A 13,472-nucleotide genomic window follows, 5' to 3' on the forward strand; every position below is an offset into this window, starting at 1 on the left:
AAAGGCTTCAGGGAGGGAAGATCAGACAAGGACCATACTCCAAATCAGGGAAATGAATAAGATCAATCATAGCAAAATCTTTAATTAGCATAGAAGTGGTAATTTCCAGTTTAATTTAATGGGAGCACAATGATCAGGTGTGGTCCATTCCAGAAGCTAGAAAGAGACCAACCAGAGTAAGAGTTGGGGTTTTGGAAGGAGTCAGATAAAGGTGGCGTCTCCTACAGAACCTAGAATCAGGTTCTCAATTGTGATGTAGAGATTTGAAAGCTGCTCCTTATGCTTCTCTTTCTAATATGCTGCAAAGATTTGTGCCTGCTAGGCCACAGTAAGATTTAAGGCCAAAGCGCTTTAATTGTGGTATTTGTTAAGCAGTTACTATGTACCAAGCACTCTAGTAAGTGCTGGGATAGATACCAGATAATGAGGTCTCTCATGAGGCTCACAGTCTAAGTAGCAGGGAGAACAGGTATTGAATCCTTATTCTCCAGATGAGGGAAGTAAGGCATAAAGAAATTAAGTGAGTTGCCCGAGGTCACAGACCAGGTAAGAGGCAAAATCAGAATTAGAACCCTGATCCTCTGACTCCCAGGCTCATGGTCTTTCTACTAGACCACACTGTTTCTATAATTGCTATAGCTTTCCAAGACTTGTTAGTCAATGGCTTTCTATAGCCACCCAGAAAAGGAGGTTTATATTTTTGTGGTAGGCTAGGATTGGGCTGCTCTTTGTTTAGTTGCTTCCCTGTTTCACCTTGACCTCTCTGAGCATTTCCCTGATGACATCCTGATACTGTACAGGTAAACTTGAAAGAAATATTACAAAAAAAAAAAAACATTTTGAAGATTTGTGGCCTAGTGGAAAGAGTCCAACTTTGGGAGTCAGTGTATCAGTATTTTAATTCTGGCTCCACCACTGGCCTGTTGTTTGACCTTAGGCAAATCATTAACTTCACTGGGTCTTAGTTTCCTAGTCTGTTAAATGGGAATTAAATACCTGCAACTTAAGCTGTGAACCCCATGTAGGACAGAAACTCTGCTTAGCCTGATTACCTTGCACTTACCTCAGCACTTAGTGCAATGCTTGGCACAAAGGAAGCACTTAACAAATACCATCATCATCATCATTATTATTATTATAAAATGCACACCCACTGAGGAGCAGCTGATAAGATAATGCAGACACCTCCTCCAAACTTTCCCATTGCAGTTGATAGTGTCACTAACCTCCTGTCTCTTGAGCCTGAAAAACTTAGCATTATACTTGACTCCACCTTCTCAACTCCAAAATTCAATTTGTTGCCGAATTCTGTCATTTTTTTTCCTCCACAGTTTTTATAGTTTTTATAGAATCTGCTCCTTCTTCTTCATGCAAAAAACCACCATGCTTGTCCAAGCACTGGTCATGTCTCAGCTTGCATCAGTCTCCCGGTCCATCTTCTTGCCTTGGGTCTTTCCCTTTTCTGGTTTATACTTCCATCTGCATCCTGGATCATTTATACAAAACACCATTCTAGACATGGGTCCCTACTCCTCACAAACCCCAGTGGTTACAACATTCCTCTCCACATCAAGGAGAAAATCCTTACCATTGGTCTAAGGCACTCAATCAGCTCTCTCCTTCCTTCTTGTGATGATAGTAAAGGTATTTGTTAAGCACTTACTACATGGCAGGCACCCACAGTGCTGGGTGGATACAAGTAAATGAAGTTGGACACATTTCCTGTCCTGTGTAGGGCTCACAGTCTCAATTCCCATTTTACAGATGAGGGAACTGAGGCCCCGAGAAGTGAAGTGACATGCCCTAGGTCACACAGCAGACAGGTGGTGGAGCTGAGATTAGAAAGCATGACCTTCCAATTCCTAGGCCCATGCTCTACCCACTATGACATGCTATCCATATTCTTCTATAATTACACTCCAGCCCTCATTCTTCAGTCCTCTCAAGGTAACTTCTTCACTGTATCTCACTGTAGGCAGGGAATGTGTCTGTTAACACTGCTGTGCTATATTCTCCCAAACACTTAGTGCAGTGCCCTGAACAAAGTAAAGCTCAATAAATATGACTGATCAATTGATTTAATCTAGTTCTTGTCTTTTGCTGCTGACCTCTTCCTCACGCGCTCTCCTTGCCTTGAATTACCTCTTCCTTCATGTCTGACTGACCACAGCTCTCCCCATTTTGAAAGGTTTTCTTAAGTGAATTCATCGCAACTCATCCTAGAATTGTGCTCTGACTAATTTCTCATCTCTCCTGTTTATATTCCCCTCTACTGCCTGCTCAGTACTTCTGTGGCCATCTAAGCATTTAACTACTCATAACACCCATTGCACTGTTGTACATATTTTACATTTCTATTGCTTAATCACTAATTTATGAACACATTCCCAGTTCCTTCTCCTTCCTATTCGTAATTAACTTTAGTGTCTGTATCATGCTGGATTGGAAAATCTTGGAGGGCAGGGATCATGTCCACTAATTCTGTTTTGCTCTGCACATAAAATGTGCTCAGTGAATCCAATTGCTTGCTTTCTTTATCGATTGATGAAGAATATGTGAGTATACAGGCACACCCAATTTAGGGCAGCACACATTACAGTGCTCTGCACACAATAAAAGCTCAATATATACCACTGATTGATTGATTGGTAAATGTCTGGAGAATAAATTTGATGCACAAATATATGCACTGAGCCCCCCACCCCCATCCCATGTTGAACTGTCACCTGTGGGCTTTCTCACAGTCTAACAAATCAGAATCATGTAGAGCCCAAAATGCATCTTTCGGTGAAAGGTTTTTGAAAAGTCAAATGATGGTGATGGAATTCATCAGCAACACTGTCTTCTCCACTTCCCTTCTATCTCCTCCTCCTCATCTTCTACCTCTCTGTCTCAGCCTCCTTTTCCCCCTTTCTTGTTTCCTTTGTCTCCTGCTTTCCTCCCTTCTGCCTCCACTGCAGCACCTCTCTTCTATACTGACATTCATTCATTCAGTTGTATTTACTGAGCGCTTACTGTGTGCAGAGCACTGTAAGAAAGTACAATACATCAATAAACAGTGACATTCCCTGCCCACAACGAGCTTACAGTCTAGGGGCTGGGGGGGGGGGGGGTAGATAGACATCAATACAAATAAATAAAATGACAGATATGTACATAAGTACATAGTGCTGACACTAAGCATGACCACTCTTCTAAATTACGCTTTTTGGTATCACACAATTCATTGTTATAGGATTATGAGATGAGCCAGGGCCCTCTGATTGGATAGGAGGGATACCTGCAAAGAGATTTAAGAATCAGCCTCAACATCTGCTAGAGCGACCACCTGGTCTGGGGACTGCATTTCTCTCAGGCTTCAGGCAGAACCCACACTTTGAAAGCCCAGCTTGTTTTTGTGCTCTATCCATGACATCACTTCGACACTTTGTAAACATGATTGTGCATTTCATTACCCTGGAAAAATATGCTTGCAGAGGAAATCTCTTCCTCTGGTGCTCGGTTAAACATTTTTTATAGGCAGCTACACTTCACACACCCGCCGTTCCCAGAAATGTTTATGGAGGCACTTTCTACTTTGTGTGAAGCGGGTCTAATGAATGCCACTATTCACAAGAAAATCCAGGGAGTCCTCGAAAATGTATTATTTCCATCATAGAAAATGTATTATATCCTGTAAAAATCTTTTAATCCATTCCAGTCCTCGGTGATGAATACTGACGTGTTTTTGGTTCATTTTCAAATTCTGAGGGTACATTTGAGGCCCGAGAGCATAGGCTAAGCTAAAAGCAGTTGAATCTTCCAGGAACATGCCACTTTCCCATAGCAACCCCCAGGGTCCTTTCTCCAGATGAGAAACAGTGTGACCTAGTAGAAAGAGCACAGATTTGGGAGTCAGAGGACCTGGGTTCTAATTCAGTTAAGTGGATGAGTCACTTAACTTCCTTGGGTCTCAGTTTCCTTATCTGTAAAATGGGGTTTAAATACCTGTTCTCCCTCCTACTTAGACTGTGAACCTTATGTGGCAAAGGAACTGTATCCAACCCAATTATCTGGTATCTACTCTAGCACTTGGATCGGGAATCCTCCCCTATGCAGCCACCTCAGGATTCCTCTTAAGCTCTCCTCTGCGTCACTGAGGAACCTCAATCCTAACCTTTCCTGCATCACTACGGCCAGACAGTAGTATTGCTGCTATCAATCAGTGGTATTCACTGAGCGCTTACTCTGTGCAGAGCACTGTACTAAACACTTGGGAAAGTACACTATAAAAGAGTTGGTAGTTATCTTCTCTGCCCACAGCAAACTTACATTTTAGAGGGGAAGACAGACATATGAAACAGTGATTTATAATTTATAGATATCTGCACAAGTGCTGCGGGACTAAGGTTGGGGAGAATACCAAATGCCTGAAGGTCATAGATCCAAGTCCTTAGATGATGCAGAGGAGATGGAGATGGGGAAAAGAGGACTTAATTGGGGACACCTCTTGGAGATGTGACCTTATCAATACTAAATAAAGATGATGTTCCTCAATCTATTCAAAACCCAGAGGAGTTCCCTAGAGACCGCAGTTTTTTTTTTCCACTTAGCAGAAACCATAGGTTGGGGAGAAAATGGAGGAGACAAAGAGATCTAAGGATGGAAGTGCCAGACGAGAAATCTGATAAGAAGCAGCAGAATTTGTGGAAAGAACATGGGCCTGGGAGTTAGAGGACCTGGATTCTCATTTGGGATCTTTCACTTGTCTGCTGTAGGTCCTTGGGGGAGTCTTCTCTGTCTCTGTTTCCTCATCTGTATAGATTTAATACCTCTTCTCCCTCCCCCTTAAACTGTGAGCCCCATGTGGGACAGAGACTCTGCCTGATATGATTATCCTCTATCTACCCTAGCACTTCAAATAATGCTTGGCACATAGTACTTTAATAATTATAATGATAATAATTAGTAGTTGTTTCACTTCTTTTCCTAAATTTAGTGGCCCCAATTCTCTGAGCTCCTTCTAATTAATAATAATAATAATAATAATACTGTTGGTATTTGTTAAGCACTTACTATGTGCAGAGCACTGTTCTAAGCACTGGGGTAGATAAAGGGTAATCGGATTGTCCCACATGAGGCTCACAGTTAATCCCCATTTTACAGATGAGGTAACTGAGGCACAGAGAAGTTAAGTGACTTGACCACAGTCACACAGCTGGACATTTATTTCCCAGGAATGCCCTAAAGATACCAAAGATCTTCTAGTTATTCAATAGACTGCAGATATTCAAGGTCAGGGACTATTGTGCTCTCCCAAGTACTTGGAACACAGCTGTTCAGATAGTAGTAATATTTATCTGTTGATAGTAAATGCCTTTGATTCATTACTTATAATTTTTGACAATCATGTAGTTGGTTCTCTTGCTAATACAGGGTTTGTAATACTGAAAGACCTAATGAAAACACTTACCAAAAAACTCACAACCTGACCAGTGCAAAAAGCATACACAAATTTCATTCTTACCACACTTAATTTTGGTAAATCCTGTGTATGATGACAAGAATGTCTCCTAATTCTATGTGTAATGAAAGCAAGCTTTCTGGCAAAACAGATGGCTATTATTTCCCCTAAATCTGTTTTAATGTCTTTCTCCTGCTGTAGACTGTAAGATCCTTGTTGGCAATGTCACAACATCTACCAACTCTATTGTATTGTACTTTCCCAAGTGCTCAGTACAGTTCTCTGCACACAGTCAGCACTCAATAAATACCAATGACTAATTGTAAGGTCTTCAGTGTAATGGGGTTAGTGCTTCCATGTCCTAGCATTCGCTTATTTCCTGGAATTTTTATTCCCTTAAAAACATAGATAAAAGGTATTGATCTCAGGAAACATATTTGTTGCATCCAAAATTAGAATTCTCATGTATTTTATAAAACGTGGATACTATCCCTTAAATATGGGGAAAGAAACACTATTCATTTATTTCTAGGTGTTCATCTCTTGCTAAACATTTTCTTGACTTTCAGGATATGTAAGTTGTTGTTTTTTGACTTTATCTGAACTTACATTATCAAATTGAAGCTTTCAAGTTTTCCAGGGAGATTTCTATATCAGGATAGCATGCTCCAGTTAATGTTAAGCGCTTACTAGGTGTCAAACACTGTTCTAAGCTCTGGGGTAGGTACAATTCAATTAGGTTGGACACAGTCCCTGTCCCACGTGGGGCTCACAGTCTAAAGTGGAATGGAAAACAGGTATTGATTCCCCATTTTACAGCTAAGGAAAGCTGAGGCACAGAGAAGTTAAAGTGACTTGCCCAAGGTCAGACAGCTAGCAATTAACAGAGCAATTCACAGAGCCAGGTTGGAACCCAGGGCCTCTGACTCTGAGACTCATGCTCTTTCCATTAGTTCAGAGTTTGTCCTGTTTTCCAGCAGTTACTGAGGATATTGAAGGGAGTCAAGAGGCTTTCTAACAGCTATTTACTGATGCATTTTACACCTTTTGTTCCGATCGTCTTCAGTCATCGGAGGACTACCTCAAGCACTAATCGTCAAGCCTGCCGGACCCATTTTGCATTACAAATCATCTGTAGTTTTATAACTGTCATTTCCAAGGACATTGGGCGAAGATGAATTTGCGAAAGGTTACCACACATTCTTAGGAGGCTGAGAATTAGCATGACTCTGTAAAGGTTCTTGTCAATTGAGCAGTAGTTATGCCCAGCTATAAGCTGTTTGCTGCTCTAGTCAAGTATCTCTATTTAAATATTAAGGGAGAGATTTGGCCTCTGGCCTCAGAGATGACTCTGATACAGCAATAGTGCAATCTATTAGCTGTCAATGCAGTATCACGGTTCTGGCCCTCTCAAGACACCTATTTGTGGACAGCGTTATAATAACCTTCCCATTTGGTAACCCCAAGACCAATAACCTTAGCTTGAACAGAGGCAGTTTAAAATTCCTTGGAGGAACATTAAGAGAATATCTGGTTCGTGTCAGTTTGGGATCAAATGCTCCCGGAATAAGTCTCTTGCTCATTCGAATGATTTCAGACGGGGCATCCAGATAAATACGTATTCAATACAAAGAATGTGAATGTGTCGTTGCTTCTTAATCCAAAACAGGTTTGGAGATTAATGGAGGCTTGACAGAGCTGAATATTTTAAAGCACAATTCATTTTCTCTCCGTATACATTTCCTTTGTTGATGGAAAATATACTCTGTCGCTTACAGTTAAGTGGCATGAACGAGAATTTGTGAAATCAAATCCCCGAGCAATACACAGTAAACGATCACAAATGGAGGAGATGAGATAATGTTGTCTGCACGACAGGGTCGATGACTCTATTATGTGTTTTCAGGGACGGAGGGGAGATTAGGTGATGATTACAAGAATAAAAGTGTTTAACTTCCCAAATGTCTCCTCTAATACCTTCCTGCTTTTTAGACAGTTATCCGGTATGTAAATCTGGCCCTACTCAAGCAAAATGATTGCATATTTTTAAAGTCACAAATTATTAGCTCTTATCTCTACACGGAAATAGTCACTAAGCTTAGACTTCAAGAGAAAAGCTCAGGTCGAAAGACATCCTCACACGGCTAACAATCAAGGTCAAACTCCATTAAAATGCTTTGAAAAATTACCCAGATCATTCCAAAGTCTTAAAAATCAACTGTTAAAGATGTGATTAACATTTCAAATGTATTGGCCAAGGTACCATCTGCATGGTACTTTCTGAATCCCAGTTTGATGTTTCGATTAGGTGGGACTTTTCTTTTTGAGACATACCATCTAATATAAAACAATCCCCATGGCAATTGAAAGAAGGTTACCTAATGAAAAAAGCACAGGACTGGGAGTCAGGAGACCTGGGTTCTCATTCCGGCTCCAGCAACCATCTACTGTGTGCTCTGGGGCAAACACTTCGCTTCTCTGTGACTCAGCTTTCTCATCTGTAAAATGAGGACAAATATCTGCTTCCTCTAACCGTCAGACTGTCAGTCTTTTTTTGGACAGAAACTCTGCCAGATCTGATTTTTTTGCATCCACCCCAATGCTTAGCACAGTGGGGGTTTTTTTTATGGCGTTAAGCGCTTACAATGTGTGAAGCCCTGTTCTAATTGCTGGGGTAGGTACGAGTTAATCAGGCCAGATACAGTCCTCGTCCCTCATGGGGCTCACAGTCTAAGTAGGAGGGAGAACAGATGTTGAATCTCTATTTTGCAGTTGAAGAAACTGACGCACAGACAAGTTAAGTGACTAAGGTTAATGTACAGTTAAGTCACAGAGCCAGCAAGTGCTAGACCTGGGATTAGAACTAGGGTCCTCTGGCTCCCAGGATCTACTTTATCCACTAAGGCACACTGCTTCCCCATTGTGTTTGGCATATAATAAGTGCTGAATAAATATCACATTTTATTATTACTACAAATATGCTGAAGTGGGAAACGTATGAACATTTATAATAATTTAAAAATCAGTTCATGGTTTTAACGCTCTTTAGTACTGAGTTTAACTGTTTTCTAGGACCATGTGGTGAATTTTCCAAACAGGAGTTGATTCCTTTTGTGCTAGGTCATTTTGACTGATTTCAACATGAGCCATTGAACTCCATAATGGGCTAACACTTTGGTTCCTGTGAATATTTAGTGTTTGATTCACAAGAAAGAGTAAATGCTTCAACCCTTATTTACACTATCTCTGACATTGCTAGACCACAGGGCAATCCCTGGAATACCACAGAATATAGGATGTAATTTAAAGGGTTCTATTGATGTCATAAATCCCTTGGAATCCTGCAGAAGCCATTTATGAATGGCAATAAACCACGGCGACTGAATTATATCATTAGAATTATATACCACATCCTCGTATTGTTATTTATAATTGGGGATAAAGGATGATGTAGATTTGTCCTATTTCCTAATGTGTACAGAGCTGACTTAGTCGTTAGACAAGTCCTACTTCAGACTTGAAATTAAAAACCCAAGAATTATAGAATGTCTTACGGATGAAAGAATAAACCTACTCCAGTTTGGAGCATAATAGTTATCGTACATTGGAGTGGTCCTGCATAATCTAAGTCTTTAAAAAATTTAGGGACAAATCTACCTCATTATCAAAGTTGGTTGTTTCCTGACCACCCAATTTATAGACACATATCCTCAATTAATCTCTCTCATTCAATCTACATATTCAATCCATCACCTGATTCCATTGATTCTACCTTGACAACATCGCTGAAATCCGTCCTTTTCTCTCCATCCAACTGCTATTACACTGATCCAAGCACTTATATCTTGCCTTGACTACTGCATCAGCCTCCTCTCTGACTCCTCTCCAATCAATCAATCAAATATTTTGAGCACTTACTATGTGCAGATAATTCATTCATTCAATAGTATTAATTGAGCACTTACTGTGTGCAAAGCACTGTACTAAGCACTTGGGGGAGTTCAGTATAACAATATTACAGACACATTCCCCGCCCACAACAGCCTTACAGTCTAGAGGGGGTGGCAGACATTAATATAAATAAATACAATTACAGATGCGTACATAAGTGTTGTGGGCCTGGGAAGGGGGATGAATAAAGGGAGCAAGTCAAGGCGGCGTAGAAGGGAGTGGGAGAAGAGGAAAGGAAGGCTTAGTCAGAGAAGACATCACAGAAGTTCCCACTCTAGTCCATACTTCACTCTGCTGCCCAGATCATTTTGTCAGAGTGTCTATCTGTTCTCATCATAAACCCGAGAAGCAGCTTAGCCTAGTTGAAAGAGCACAGGCCTGGGAGTCAGAGAATCTGGATTCTAATTCTCATTCTGCCATTTGCCTGCTTTGTAATCTTGGGCAAGTTATTTGACTTCTCCGTGCATCAATTTCCTTATCTGTAATATAGGATTTCAATACCTTTTCCCTCTGCTCCTCCACCTCTCCCTTCCCATCCCCACAGCACTGTACTCGTCCGCTCAACTGTATATATTTTCGTTACCCTATTTATTTTGTTAATGAATTGTACATCGCCTTGATTCTATTTAGTTGCCATTGTTTTTACGAGATGTTCTTCCCCTTGACGCCGTTTATTGCCATTGTTCTTGTCTGTCCGTCTCCCCCGATTAGACTGTAAGCCCGTCAAACGGCAGGGACTGTCTCTATCTGTTGCCGACTTGTTCATCCCAAGCGCTTAGTACAGTGCTCTGCACATAGTAAGCACTCAATAAATACTATTGAATGAATGAATGAATACCTGTTCTCCTTCCTACTGACAATGTGAACCCCACATGTCCAACCAGATAAACCTGTACCTACTCCTGTGCTCAGTACAGTTCTTAGCAGAAAGTGTCTAACAAATCAATCAATTGTATTTACTGAGAGCTTCTTATGTGCAGAACACTGTACTAAGCACTTAGGAGAGTACACCACCACAGTATGTGTCACATTCCCTACCCATACAAGCTTACAGTCTAGAGGATAAAAGCAACAATAGGATTATTTTTAAAAGCCTCAAGATATTTGATGGCACCCAACCTTTCCTTAAGGTGACTGTTCTCTAGGAGGTAGCATGTGGTAAGCAGGCCCAAAGCCAAGGAGTAAATCTCCCTGTTGTCAAATAGAACTGAAAGAACTGAAAGGAATCCAGGGTGCAGGTCCAGGGTGGGAAACTTCATTCCTGTAGATGGACTACAGATTTGATTATACATTCAGGTGCAAACACATTTTGAAACAACTCCAAATTGTAAAGGAATTAGAAACCCAAGTCATTACCTTTAAATAGAATCCAGGAAATTTGAATTGGAGATTATTCTTTTCTTGTTCTTTTCTGTTACTTTCTTGCAGATAAAGAGTCAACAGCCGGGGCTTCCATGGGGGTGGGGAGAGTGGCCTGAGGTTGTAAGGGGGAAGAAGTCTGAAATGGGATGGAGAGATAGACAGGATACGAAGACCAGGACCAAAACAGAGACAGCTTGAGTGAAAGAGATAGATTAAAAAGAAATGGGTGAGCCATAGTGAATCAGCCAGACAAGGAAACACAGAGACTAAAACAGTTAGTCAGGCATTCACCCTCTTCCTCATGGACACTCACTCAGGTTATTTTCCCCTCAAATAGCAATGGCAGGTACAGCAGCTATCAGGGCTGATGAGACATTTTGCTATGCTAAAGGTCCCTTTGTGAGGAACCACTCTGCTGCCCTTATCCTACAACCTCCCAAGTAGTGTGGCTTAGTGAAAAGGTCTGTGAGTCAGAGAACCCAGATTCTCATCTGGGCTCCATCTTTTGCCTGCTGTGTGACCTCAGGCAAGTCACTGCACTGGTCAGTGCCTCAGTTTCCTGTAAAATGAGGTTGAAATGCCAATTTTCCTTCTTAGACTATAAGCCCAATTAATTTAGGGACTGTGACTGATCTGATTAACTTGTCTCTAACCCAGCACTTAGTAGAGTGGTTGATTAAACACTCCATAAATATTATTATCATCATTTTTATTATTGTTAATATTAACCATACTCTCCCACTGCCACCCTCTCTGTCCATGCATCCTGAGATGGCTGCCCAACTTACTTACCATCTGAAGTCAGCCCTGACAGCAAGAGGAGTGGGAGAGGTGAATCTGCCTCCACATGCCTCTTCTTTGTCACCCTTGTAATTAGATTTGCACCCTTAATTTATTCACCCTCAGCCCTTCAGCACTCATGTGTATATTCACTATTTATTTATTTATATTTATGTCTGTCTCCCCCTCTAGACTGCAGGATCATTGTGGGCAGGGAAAGTGTCTACCAACTCCTTTAGACTGTACTCTCCCAAGTGCTTAGTTCAGTGCTCTGCACACAGTAATTGCTCCATAATTACCATTGATTGATTGATGGATCCACAAACTAGTCTGGTTCCCAGCTCCAGGATGATAGATCAGAGCTGGAGCTGCTGCTGGCTCTGCAGGCAGTACTATCACCAGTCTCCCATCTTATATTCTCAGGCTGTGAGCCCCTGGAGGGCCAGGACAGTGTGTAATTCCTACCTATATATACCTTTCCCAACATTTAGTACAGTGTTCTGCACAGTAAGCACTTACTACCATTACTTCTACTAGTTCTTCTATGAATGGCCTAGTGGATAGGAGCATGAGCCTAGGAGTCAGAAGGACCTGTGTTTTAATCCTGAGTCTGCTACTCATCTGCTGTGTGACCTTAGGCAAGCCAGTCACCTTCTCGGGCCTGGGAGTCAGAAGGGTCTGGGTTCTTATCCCAGCTCTGCCACTTGTTTGCTGTGTGATCTTGGGCAAATCACTTACCTTCTCTGTATCTCAGTTCCCTCCACTGGAAAATGGGGATTAAGACTGTGAGCCCTATGAGGGACAGGGAATGTGTCTAACCCAATCGTCTTATATCTACCCCAGCACTTAGAACAGTGTCTGGCACATTGTAAACACTTAACTATCACAGTTATTATTATTATTACCACTACCACTGTTCTTCCACAGAACTGCCTGTGACCCACCAACCTCAAATTTTACCTGCCTCTCCTAAACTATCTGCCATCTCCCAAGTTTTTCTCAGACTTCTAAGGTGCCTTGACACATTTTCAAATAACTCACAGCCACATGGCCCTTTCCCACATAGGCAGAATGAGGAACAGTCTGCTTTTCATCAAATTGTTAATTTCTGCAAGAATTTCCTTTAGATACCCTTCACCCCAAAGCCCATAGTCCCAATATGCTGATTTGAGAACACTTTACATCCCATCAAAATCTTCTCTGATTCCATCACAGTGTTCCAATAACTCCTGGGCAATGATTCCCATCTACTTTCTATTCCCGCCTGGGAAACTTTTATGGATGGCTAGCATTTTCAGGCTCCAGATGTTTTGACATAAAAAGCAGCAATATGCAAATCTGAATCCATGCTAGGAACAATAGCCTAAAGGCACTGTTTTCTTATTACATGAATCATATAGTTAACCGCAATATGGAGGGTTATATCCAAATCATCACCATCCCAAATTCAGTGCTCTTATCTCGTAGTTGCCAATTAATGAAACTGATATGTATATATGTAACTTGATGGGTATCATGATTTAACCAATAAGCATAATCATATCCTACCACTGTAGCCCCCAAATAATTAGATTTGTGGATCCTAGAGCTGATAAACATCAAAGGTTTCCCAGAAGGTCTCTGATCTTCCACAAACTGTCAATAAAAATGGTTGTGTACGCTACATCTAGTTGTCTTACACTTGGTGAACATTGATAATTTTAATCAAATATTTTAGATCTGGGTGCCTTTTCCGATCAATCCTGGACTTTAGTGTGCCTCTCCGGATGTGATTCCACAAGATGGATTGCTTCCGTTTTTACTAATAAAGGAAACATCCTCAACTATTTCCTAGAGTTTTTTTTAATGTGAATTAAAAATCTCAATACAGCAAAGCCATTTACAGTAAAAGAGACAAGAAAGTGTGTATTGTTTAAAATATAGTAGTTATCTGATG

Source organism: Ornithorhynchus anatinus, chromosome 10, assembly GCF_004115215.2.
Source record: "Ornithorhynchus anatinus isolate Pmale09 chromosome 10, mOrnAna1.pri.v4, whole genome shotgun sequence".
Taxonomy (NCBI): Eukaryota; Metazoa; Chordata; class Mammalia; order Monotremata; family Ornithorhynchidae; genus Ornithorhynchus; species Ornithorhynchus anatinus.